Source organism: Cricetulus griseus, chromosome 2, assembly GCF_003668045.3.
Source record: "Cricetulus griseus strain 17A/GY chromosome 2, alternate assembly CriGri-PICRH-1.0, whole genome shotgun sequence".
Lineage (NCBI taxonomy): Eukaryota > Metazoa > Chordata > Mammalia > Rodentia > Cricetidae > Cricetulus > Cricetulus griseus.
In genome coordinates, this window is record NC_048595.1 from 224,016,483 (window position 1) to 224,028,066 (window position 11,584).

The 11,584-nt window shown below is 43.0% G+C and overlaps 1 pseudogene; it reads left to right on the plus strand.

Moving 5' to 3' along the window:
- The first annotated feature begins 10,507 nt into the window (after window positions 1-10,507).
- LOC113834543 lies at window positions 10,508-11,211 on the plus strand (annotated as a pseudogene).
- The last annotated feature ends 373 nt before the right edge of the window (window positions 11,212-11,584 follow it).

Here is an 11,584-nt window from a genome sequence, read left to right on the forward strand (position 1 = left end):
GTCATGGCCCCTTAGCAGTTCCAGTCCCCTCTTCCTGTCCCACCATGTTAATTGTTGTTGAGAGCTGAAGGCAAAGGGTTCTGCCTTTTGTGAAGCCATGATAGCTGTTTCCCAGGCAGGAGCTGTCACACAGAAATAAGATGATATTTAGGTGGTGCACATCCTTAATCTCAGCACCGGAGGCAGAGGCAGGCAGATCTCTGTGAGTTTGAAGCTAGCGTGGTCTACAGAGCGAGTTACAGCCAGGGCTACAGAGAGAAATCCTGTCTCAACAACCCCCCCCCCCAAAAAAAAGAGGGTATTCTTCTTTGTCATCTAACAGTGACCTCATAAATTAGTAGTCACATGACTTAGATTCCTAAAGGAGAGAAGAACCTGTAAACTAGAGGCTGTAAATCTAATTAGAGAAAAGGGCATCTTCATGGATAACTGTGAACATTTGTTAATTCATTCAAAATTACTCAGCAAGCAGGTACTAGGGGCTGGATTTTACATTGGAGCAACAAAGAAAATGACTATGTCGATTGGGTCTAATGCTCACACTTAGCAAAGTTCCTATAGCTTCATGCTGCCATCTTGCCACTGCCAGTTGCCAGGTGTGTTCAACCTCTTGACATCGCAGCACAGAGTTTTCTGCCTATAATGTTCATACCCAAGGTTCTTCAAGATGGTGCAGTGGGGTCCTTTCCACCATGCCTGATAACTTGAGTTTGATCCTTGGGACCCATAAGGTGGATCCTGAGAGAACTGACTCTTGAAAGTTCTTCTCTGATCTCCACTTGCCTGCCATGGTACATGAGTGACATCCGAAATACATGATAAAGAGACAAAAGTAGTAAAAAGTGTTTAGTTATGGAATAATCTTTTGTACACTGTGAAGATGTGTCTTTGCCAAGGTACTTTCTGATTGGTTTAATAAAGAGCTGAATATCCAATAGCTATGCAGAAAAGGATAGGTGGATAAATCTAGGCATGCAGAGACGTGGACTAAGTCAAACACACAGAACGGATGAGAGGTTTTTAAAAAAGCCATGTGGCAGAACATAGATTAATAGAAACAGGTAAGTTTAAGTTATAAGAGCTAGTTGGGGACAAGCCTAAGATAAAGGCCAAGATTTCATAATTAATAAGAAGTCTTCATGTTGCTATTTGGGGGCTTGTGATTCAAAGATGGTCCCAGAAGAAAGCTTGCTACAGTGGTTAGGTTAAAAAAATTAAAGAACACACAGAGTGTTTTAAGAAAGTTTACACTTTTGTTTACATTCATACCTTTCCTCAGCCACATGTAGCTTCATGCAGTTCATGGGTTACAGTTGGACGTGTCTGGCTGTAGGAAGCTCACCAAGGGACTGCCCCCAACAGAGTGACTCTCCTCTCCACTTGAGATTTACACTCTCTTTAAGACATAGTTCAGTGCATTCATGTATAATTATCAAGCAAAGGCCCCCAAAGTTAATGTCAGTAGGAACATTACATTCCGCATTCCTACCATAAGATAATATAAGATCTATTTTTTCTACAGACAAAATTAAATTTACATTCTATTCTTGCTCCCATGCAAAATTGTGAGAGAAAATTCCACAACACTGGAGTCTCCCAATCCGTTGTACCACAGGATAGAATTCAGCCTCTTCCACTCCTCTTAAATCACTTTTGTTCAACTCAAAATTAAACAAGGACTAACTTCTCAAGTAACTTAAAACTAAGTCTGTTTGCTGGGCATATCTACTAGATTTTTGCCCCTTATGAGTTTAGCAATGTGGTAAAATCTGGGGGCAGAGATTTTCTGTTGGAGAACATCCAGGGTTCCCACCACATTAGAAGACAATGCCATTCTGTGAATACTTTGAGGCCTCAGCAGGATGCTGAAGGCAGCTTCACTTAGGAGGACCTCTGGACACATTCATAATAGATGCTTTCATTTCTAAGGATTAGATTAGTGATAGGGCACTTTGCAACTCTTAACCCAGATTCTGATTAAACAACAGTTAGCTGAGAGCTACACGATAATGCCAAACATCCAGATGAAAATCAAACACTCCAGCACAATCTAGACGTCTACAGTGACCCTTGGCTCCTCTAGCTGGCACCACTTCTCAGTCCACTGGGTCACTGATGCGTCTCTTAGATTCCTGCTGTGTGTAGCCCAACTCATCACCTCATGTTTTAAACTCCAAGGCATATGACAGAGCATGGAGTGTCATTCCTCTCATCACTAAAGTTAAGGGAGCTGAGCACTGTACTAAATCGAAATTAATAGAATAAAAATCACTCACTATGCCAACATGCAAAGTGGGAAAGGGGCTTAGGGAATGGTTGAGCCATTCAAGAAGCCCTTCTATGGAAATGTGGTTTTCTTTTTTCCTGGGAGAAATGTCAGTCTAGTGGGATTTTCCGAGAGTCAATCCAGAAGCAGCACTTCATAAACCTGAGAGCCTTGTTTGGTAGTGACACCTTGACGTCTCACTCAAAGAAGAGAAACTGCCTTGTAAGTCGTTATTAACTACTCTAGCCCAAAAGAAGATTCTCAACAGAAACACATTCGACTTCAATAATATAGCAGAGGGCTGGGGAGATGGTTCAGTAAAGCACCAGCTACACAAGCATGAGGACCTGAGCTCAGATTGCCAGCATCCACATGGAAGCTGGATGTGACCTTGGCAATCTCAGCTCTGGTACATGAGGTAGAAATCAGGCAGATCTCTGGAGTTCGTTGGCTGGCCAGCCAATCCCTTGGCTCCAAGTTCAGTGAGAGACCCTGTCTTAAAAGTAAAGTGGAGAGCAATTAAGGAAGATACCCAACATTAACCTCAGACCTCCACAGCTGTGTGTACATATCTACGTGCATATGTGCACACATCCATGCAAACACAAACGCTCCCCACCACACAAACCTATAATTATATGACAGAGAGGAAAAGATTGTTAAAGGACAAGCCTATTAAGAAACTGATTTAGTAATTGGAGGGGAAATAGCTAAATCACAAGTGGTTCCAATGCACAAAAATTACAATGAAAAGAATCTACAAAGTAGAGCAATGGTTTCTTTGCCATCCTTTAATACAGTTCTCCATCTTTCAAAATTATTTTCATCAGAATAAGAATGGGCATTAATATTAAATTATTGTCCATTCATGCATACACTGATCTACCCAATTGATGTTGTTGGTATAATAATAAGTGCAATTATAATTACCACATGACTTCTCTTTATGCCATCCTAGAGCCCTCATCCAGTGGCTGATGGAAGCAGAGACAGACATCCACAGATATACACTGAGCCGCAATCGGGAATTTAGTTGAAGAGAGGGAGGAATGAAGAACGAAGGGGTCTGTACTAGGATGGAGAAACCCACAGGAACTGTTGGCCTGAACAAGGGAGAGCACATCGACCCCAGATGCTGTCCAGGAGGCCTGTACAAGACTGATCCAGACCCCAGAACATGGATGTCAATAAGGAGGCCTCTGCACTCCAGGGAGCCTCTGGTAGTGGATTAGTATTTTTCCCTGGTGCAAGAAGGGACTTTGAGAGCCCATCCCATATGAAGGGTTACACTCTGGCCCTGGACACATGGGGAAGGTCCCAGGACCAGCATAGGAAGACTTGGTGGACACAGCAGAGGCCCCGTTGAGGGCTCTACCCTGCCTGGGGAGTGGGGGGTGGATGGCGTGAGGGGTGGGCTGGGAGTAGGGGAGGAGGGTTGGGGATGAGGGGAGGGAGAGGGAGAAGGGACTTGAAATAAGCTTGTTCCCTAACTAGAACTAATAAAATAAAAGAAAAAAAAAGAAAAAAATAATTACCACATGACAGGCACAATGTTAAGTCATGTGCCTATGATTTTATTAATCATAACAATCCATATGCAATATCATTACAGAGAAGGAAACCAAACTTTCAAAGAGGATAAATATTGGCTTGAATCATGAAGTTGCTGATCAATAGTCATGCCGTATAATTTTGAGCTGGAAAATTGGGAGTTTTACATCATAAGCACATCTAAAGCTGCTGGATATTGGGAATGTTCATAGGTAGCAAAGAGGAGCCTAACTCAGCAGCTCCACATGGCATGTGGCAGGAGCCAGGGTGAGTTCTGCAGAGTCAGCGTCTGCATTTTATTCTGATAGATGGTATCCATCTAAGGTCACACTTTCAGGACATGCTTGAGGACATTTCACAATGTGTCCTGTTTGTCCCCATCCTCACCTCTGTGAAGAGAGCAGTGGGTGCTGTTGTAGTTACTATTCATGTAAGAAAAATGACTCCCTGAAGTGCGCCAACACTGTTTGTTCAGCTTGCCTTCTGGTATTTGGTGGTGGTGTTTGGTGGTAGCGTTGGTGGTTGGTGGTTGGTGGTAGTGGTATTTGGTGATGGTGTTTGGTGATGGTGGTAGTATTTGGTGGTAGTGATTGATGGTGGTTGGTGGTAGTGGTGTTTGGTGGTGTTTGGTGATAGTGGTGATAATGTTTGGTGATGGTGGCAGTGTTGTTTGGTGTTGGTCTTTGGTGGTATTTGATAATGGTGGTGGTTACTCTTGTTGCTGCTTCTGAGACTTATTAGGCTAGAGTTTTTCTTGCTTCTTCTAAATGGACACTGAACTCTAGCCCAGCACAAGCACCATGGTCATACATACTGCCCCAATCAGTTTATGAGTCCAAATGTTTATCATGTGTGCTGGGAATGATAATGCTTTTCTCTTCCCGGGGCTAATATCAATTGCCGAAGTTGGCCCAATTCTGTCGTTGCAAAAAAACATAATATACTGTATATATAGGAATTGGCTCACATCATTGTGGAAGGTGGCACTTGGGAAGGGGATTGTTTTTTGTTGGTGTTTTTTTTTTGTTTGTTTTTTTTTTTTTTTTTTTGCTCTGTTTTGTTTGTGTGCTGGGTGGCAGGCTGGAGACCCTGGGAAGGGTCCATGTCTCAGTTTAAGTTCAAAAACTCCTGACAGCAGAATCCTCTGCTCTCCTGGGAAGGCCAACCTCTTTCTATTTAGATGTTTGTTGACTGATGAAGCTCACCATTATGGAGGGCCATCCTCATTAAAGGAAAGCCCACTTATTTAAAAGTTAATCTTATCTGAGATAGACTTTCACAGAAACATCTAGAACTTTGTTTGACACAAAATCTACCACCATAACCTGCTAATCCAGATTTGCTATTTGCTGTGACTTCCAGGCCATACTCTACATTATCATCAGAGGCATTTAGAGATGAGGGACAGCCCTGCAGCCATGCCTCAGAGCGACAATGCACAGATGTTGGCTTCCTCTTCCCTGTGACACCTCTCAAAGTACATAGATTTTGGTTATAAAAGGAAATTAAAATTTCTTAATTATTTTTAAGCATCTCATTAAGACTATATGCTTTGGCATATAAAAGTTATTTTGTTTGGACATTTAAAACCCAATAGTCATTTCTGTTTGAAATAAAACTTTGAAATAAAAACCGTCTAGTACACAGGCCTACACTTGAGATATTTGTCAAGTTTTTGAAAGAAGCTCTGGCAGGCAGGTGCCCTGGCAAGCAGACTCAGGGTCATACTTGAACGTGCAAGTCATTCATTGGGCTTGCTTTTTCACTTAACACTGTAGAAAAAAATGTGAAGATATGATTAGGCACAGAGAGAAGCTGAAAAACAATACAAGCCCAGTGACAGCACCATGTGTACCCAGAGGGATATCTGTGACCAGAATGACCCTTCAGGGTAGGCTGGATAGAGATGGCTAGGACCTTGCTCCTGAAGGTGTGAACCCTAGTCACCATACACTCCCTAAATGAAGTGTCTTCTTTTTATTTAATGTTTCCATGAGCATGTGGAGAGCAGAGGTCAATGTTGGGTATATTCCTCAATTATTTCCTTCTACTTTCTTCAGACAGTCTCTTGCGGAACCTGGAGTTCTGATTCAGCTAGACTCACTGGTCAGGAAGCCTGAGGGATCCTCCTATAGCCATGTCCTCAGGACTTGGACCACGAGAGTGTGCCACCACATGCCTGGTGGTGCTCTTTGTGGGTGCTGAAGATGGAACTCAGGTCCTCGTGCTTGTTCAGCACACACTTTACTGACTCCCTGCTTCTGGGATCTCTTCTTTTCTCCATTTACCATTGAGCATAGTTGAGAGACTATCAAGAAGCAAGCAAACAGAGCTCTTAGGTCCATATATTCCTCATAGACTCTGCTACGTAACTACAGCCCCTTCCACAGATCATCAAGGCCAACCATGGGGACTCAAGAGTGCCAGTCCATTTTTCATGCAATAATTTCATAATCTTTGATGAAATAAGGGAAGCAAGCTAAGTTATAAGGAAAAGAGATTTCGTTAGCTCACAATCTGGAATAACAAAAGTCTGAACAGCATAGTGTGGACTCTAGCATGGGCCCCTCTGAGCTATGTTACCTCATGGTGAGTGCAATAGCGTGTGTGTGTGTGTGTGTGTGTGTGTGTGTGTACACACGTGCATGCACACACATGCATATGTGTGTAAGAGAGAGATAGCGAATGTGTGTGAGAATGTGCTTATTTGTGTAAGAGAGTGTGTGAGTGTGAGAGAGAGTTGTGTAACAGAGATATAGAAATTGTGTGAGAGTGTACATATGTGTGTAAGAGAGAGAGAGAGAGAGAGAGAGAGAGAGAGAGAGAGAGTAGTGTGTGTGTGTGTGTTCTGGTCTCTTCCTCCTCTTATAAAGCCACCAAGATTCAATCACAGGGACTGTACAATAATGGCCTCATGTAACCCTGATCATAGCTCCAAATTAAGTTTCCACCCTTTGGGCACTTCACAATGGAGATTAAACTCCAGCTTGACTCTGGGTTCTGCAGGGAGCCACATCCAAACCACTGTACTTTCTTCCCTGCCACATCTGACCACAAAAAGGCCCAAAGTAAACAGACAACAGCCTTACAGAGAAACTATTGCTGTATCCAGGTGGACATTTGCCTCCTTTGGCAACCAAAACTTCTAAATGGGCAGTGCCTAAGGATGCCATGTCAGAAAACGCAAGAGGGTCACTGGTAGTAATGATGTGTGCATACTCTGTTTCCTGTCCTTGGTGTTTAGACCCGTGTCGTCGTCGTCGTCGTCGTCGTCGTCTTCTTCTTCTTCTTCTTCTTCTTCTTCTTCTTCTTCTTCTTCTTCTTCTTCTTCTTCTTCTTCTTCTTCTTCTTCTTCTTTTGGTTTTTTGAGACAGGGTTTCTCTGTATTGCTTTGGAGCCTGGCCTGGCACTCGCTCTGTAGACCAGTCTGGCCTTGAACTCACAGAGATCCACCTACCCCTGCCTCCAGAGTGCTGGGATTAAAGGCATGTGCCACCAACGTCCGGCCAGTGTATTATTCTGTTGGCACAGTACTCCTAAGATTTCTCTCATTTAAACTCTATACCAGGTCCTGAAAGATGGTGTCCCACATTTGTAAAGAGTCATCTCCTTTTTGAGGCTTTAGCCACAACTGGAACAGGCTGTTCTGACACCTAAGTGATTGTCAGCTTTAGTGATGAAATACAGCATGTGACCTGCAGAGGCCAGGGTCATGATCACACTGAACCTCCTCTGCTATAAACTGCATCTCCTGTTGTAGAGAGGGGGGACATATGTGTGTGGGCATGCACGACCCTCATCTTGCTGCTGTAGCTACATTACTCAGGTCCATCGTAGCACTGGGAAGGTACTAATAAAAGTTGGTTGGTGTCTACTGGTTAAGTCACTTTGTCTGCGGTAGTTTGGCTCATCTCTCATGATATGTGGTTTTCACTGAGTGTTAATGTGCAATATGAGATCTCTGCACTGAATGCCCATTCCTATAAGTTCACTCCCGGGACTCTGTCCCAGAGTACTTCTCCCCAGTCTCCAGACTCTCTCTTTCCTGGAATATGACCACAACTCAAGCCACTATCCTCTCCCCACTAGATCATATAAATCCTGATCTTGGACCATTTCTCTTTCCCTACAAAGCAGATGACCTTTAACCAAAGTTCTGCTTTTCAATCCACCACCACCACCTTCAAGAAATAACTACAATGTATTCACTATCCAGTCTCGGCTTACAGACATAGATCTACCTCTAGTCTAATAGATGATCTACAAGCCAAATTTTTCCACCTTGTCCTAAGGGATTCCCTATACAATAGGCATGAGCTGAGGGCAGATTGTGGGCGGAATTGTAGAGAGCAACATGTTTGTGCAAGCTGGCTTGTGCTCTCAGATCCTGCTCCAACTTGACCCCAGATTGACCTTTCCATCCTGTGATGGCTTGCTGCTGAGCCATATAACCCATGACAGAATATGTTCATATGGAAATGTTCTGGCCACGTGATCACTTAACATCCTATAGGCAGGCATTAGTGTGTGCCTTGGGTTCTTTATGGGTTCTGCTCCTTGGCTAGGAGGGTAGTTTCCACTTAAGCTAAAACCTCTTAATTTCCTTTAAGACAGGAGTATCAATTCCCATTTCCTTCAACTTCAGGTTTATATGAACAATCCAGTATAAACACACACAAGCCAAATGTAATGATTTGATGCCTTGAAGGGAATTCTTTGTGTATTTTGGCTGATTTAGCAATTACTATAAACCAGGTAGATAATAAAAAACAAGCCTGTATTTAGATGTTGGAAAGACCACAGTTAAGGGGCTAATAGACGGAGTTTCCAGTGAAGGAAGACTTAGCTCTGGGTCATGGACAAAACCTTGTTGCTGTGTTCTCTTCTATGATAGTCCTAATCCCACTCAAGAGTATTCCACCCGCTGACCTAACCAGTGGCAGTGTGATAGAAGACACAGCCCAGTATTGCCACCAGCAACCTGTGGGGCTTACCTTCCCTTTAGGGACCTCCATAGAGCATCCTTGACAACACCAGGAAAAAGAATTTCAGAGGGAGTGAGAGTGAAGGAAAGTCAGTGAATTTATTAAGGTTAAGAGAGAGGGCTGGAGAGATGGCTCAGCAGCTTCCTGCTCTTCCAGAGGACCCAAGTTCAGTTCCCAGCACCTACACTGAGTAGTTCACAACATGTAACTCAAGGTCCCAGAGATTTGAGGCCCTCTCTGGCCTCCAACTGCACATCTCTCTCTCTCTCTCTCTCTCTCTCTCTCTCTCTATATATATATATATATATATATATATATATATTCACATGTATGATGTTATGATCTTATGAAATAGTTTTATGAATGGGGTCATCACATCCTGAATAACTGTACTAAAGGGCCTAAAGGGTCACAGCAGTAGGGAGGTTGAGAACCACTGCTCTAGAGGCTAGCCCAATAGATACTGTACCTCAAATGCACTATTTTGAGTTTCATTAATATTCCTTTGAGGTTAGTCTCTTGCCTAATACAAAGAAATGTTCCAAAACCAAGTTTTGTGAAACTGGCATGTTTACCATAAAGGGGTTATTGAGAAAGCCTTGCATTGTTTGAAGCGTCTCCATTCTATCTGCAATGGATGAACCCTTCATATGCCACTGGAGAATGCCGGGTGCTTCCTTGCCTTGATTGCTGTAGCAGAGCTCAGAGTCATGCTGGGCCACCCACCTCCATTTCCTGTTCTCTCTCACTCCTGGATGTGTACTATTAGCTTTTTCTATTTTCAATTTCTCTTTATCCCATTTTTTCTACCTCTTATTTTGTTTTTAGCCTGTGTTTTTTCCTATGTGTGCATGTAAAAGGGCATTCAATACTGTCTGGCAAGGATAAAAAAGCAAATGTAAATGGAACACAACCAAGAGGCCATTGGAAGCACTCAGAAAACTACCAAGCAGCTACTTAACCAGAGAGAAGAAAGTGGGAACCTGGCATGCTGTCTGTGCTCAGTTAGTTCTTTTCAGTTCTGGTGTTTGATGTGATTACTTATAATGTTCTAATGCTAAACAAAATTCTGGAATCAGACAACTGCTAAAACTACAGACATGACAGAGACAGCTGTCTGGACAGACACCCAGGTTTCCTCTGAAACCTTGGGGCATCCATCAGTAGCCTATAGGCCTAGAATAACTGACAGACTTTTCTGTGAAGCAGGAATTTTGAAGGACTGTCCTACCTTGTCTTGGCAAAGTTAAGAAGTCACCTTGTTTTGTGTCCTGCTTGTCCAGTTTGGACAGCATACTGTCAGCAGTTGAGGCAAGGGCAGTTTCTTGCCCAGTGGCTAACTTTATCACAATGAAAGCAGACTCCATATAGATGTTCTTCAATGTCCATCATCCTTTTTTGAACTAAATTGGTGCTGTCAGGAGCAGATGTGTCTCACTGTCATGAGAAACTTTATGTTATTAAAACATCTTACGTGCCATATTCTGTAGGTCTCTAAAGTGTTTAAAGATTATCTGCCTAAAATATATCCCTGTTTGACCTTGAAAACATACCTACCATGGCCACAAATTTAGTTGTTAGATGACTAGCTACTAACTTGTATTTTTTAAATTATCCTAAAACGTCTGTAATAATAAATTTCAAGCACATTATATTTTTAAGTGAGCAGATGCAGCCACTAAAGAATAGGTATTGACTCTACTGCATGGCCATCATATCCTACTCAAAGATGTACCAGACCTACCACCAGGACCCAGAAGTTGCCACCAACTGCCAGATAACCTGGAACTCTATGTCTCCTTTGTCTGTCTGTCCATGTCTTGCTGTTTTGACTGGAATGGTGTGACTCTGAAGAACTCTGCTAAATACTTTCTCCATTGATCTCATGAGGAGAGGGGACATACTAAGAACTGATTTAAGCTGCAGTACCAACAATGTGGCAGAATCTTCCTGCAGAATATCAAGAATCCAGATCACAGCCAGGCATGGTGGCACCTCAGAAGCAGAGGCAGGTGGATCTCTATGAGTTCAAGGCCATCCTTGTCTACAGAGTGAGATCCAGGACAGCCAGGGTTACAAAGAAACCCTGACTCGAAAAACCAAACAAACAAACAAAAAACAATAAACAAAAAGAATCCAGATGACTGAGAAACCACACTGAAATGGAGTGTGTCGTACACTTGGAAAGGAGTGTGAATCAGTCACTGTTAGAACTGCAGAGGCCACGAATGAAAATGACTGCCACTTATATGACTTCACTGAGATGCCTTACTGAACAAGAGGGTGAAATCCATCAAAGAACACAGTGACCATGTAACCAACTTGTTAAAGATGGGAGCTCTCAAATCTACGTTGGTGGAATGGCTCTTTGACAAACACACCCTGGAAAACAACAATGATGACAGCTAAGCTGCCATACCCAGAGTCACCAGGTGACTTCACTGGTCACCAAGGCAGCAGAGGCATGTTGGGGCTGCCATTGCTGTTTCTGTAAGCTGCACCAAACATCTGATTGAGTTCTTTAGTCTTTACCATACCTTAAAATAGAAAGATTTGGTACAAATTTTAAAAAAGAAGAAGAAGAAGAAAAGAAAACGTGCATCGAGCCTGGAACATTACCTCAGCGAGGACAGGCTGTGCCTGCCTACCACCTGTCAGGGATATCTGTGTCTGTCTCAGACTCGGCATGTACACTTTTGATATATTTAAGTTGTGAGCCTGGCCAAACCCCATCTATCCCCTAAGTGGAGAGGACAGGGTCCTGCTGCTGCAGCACAGAGGC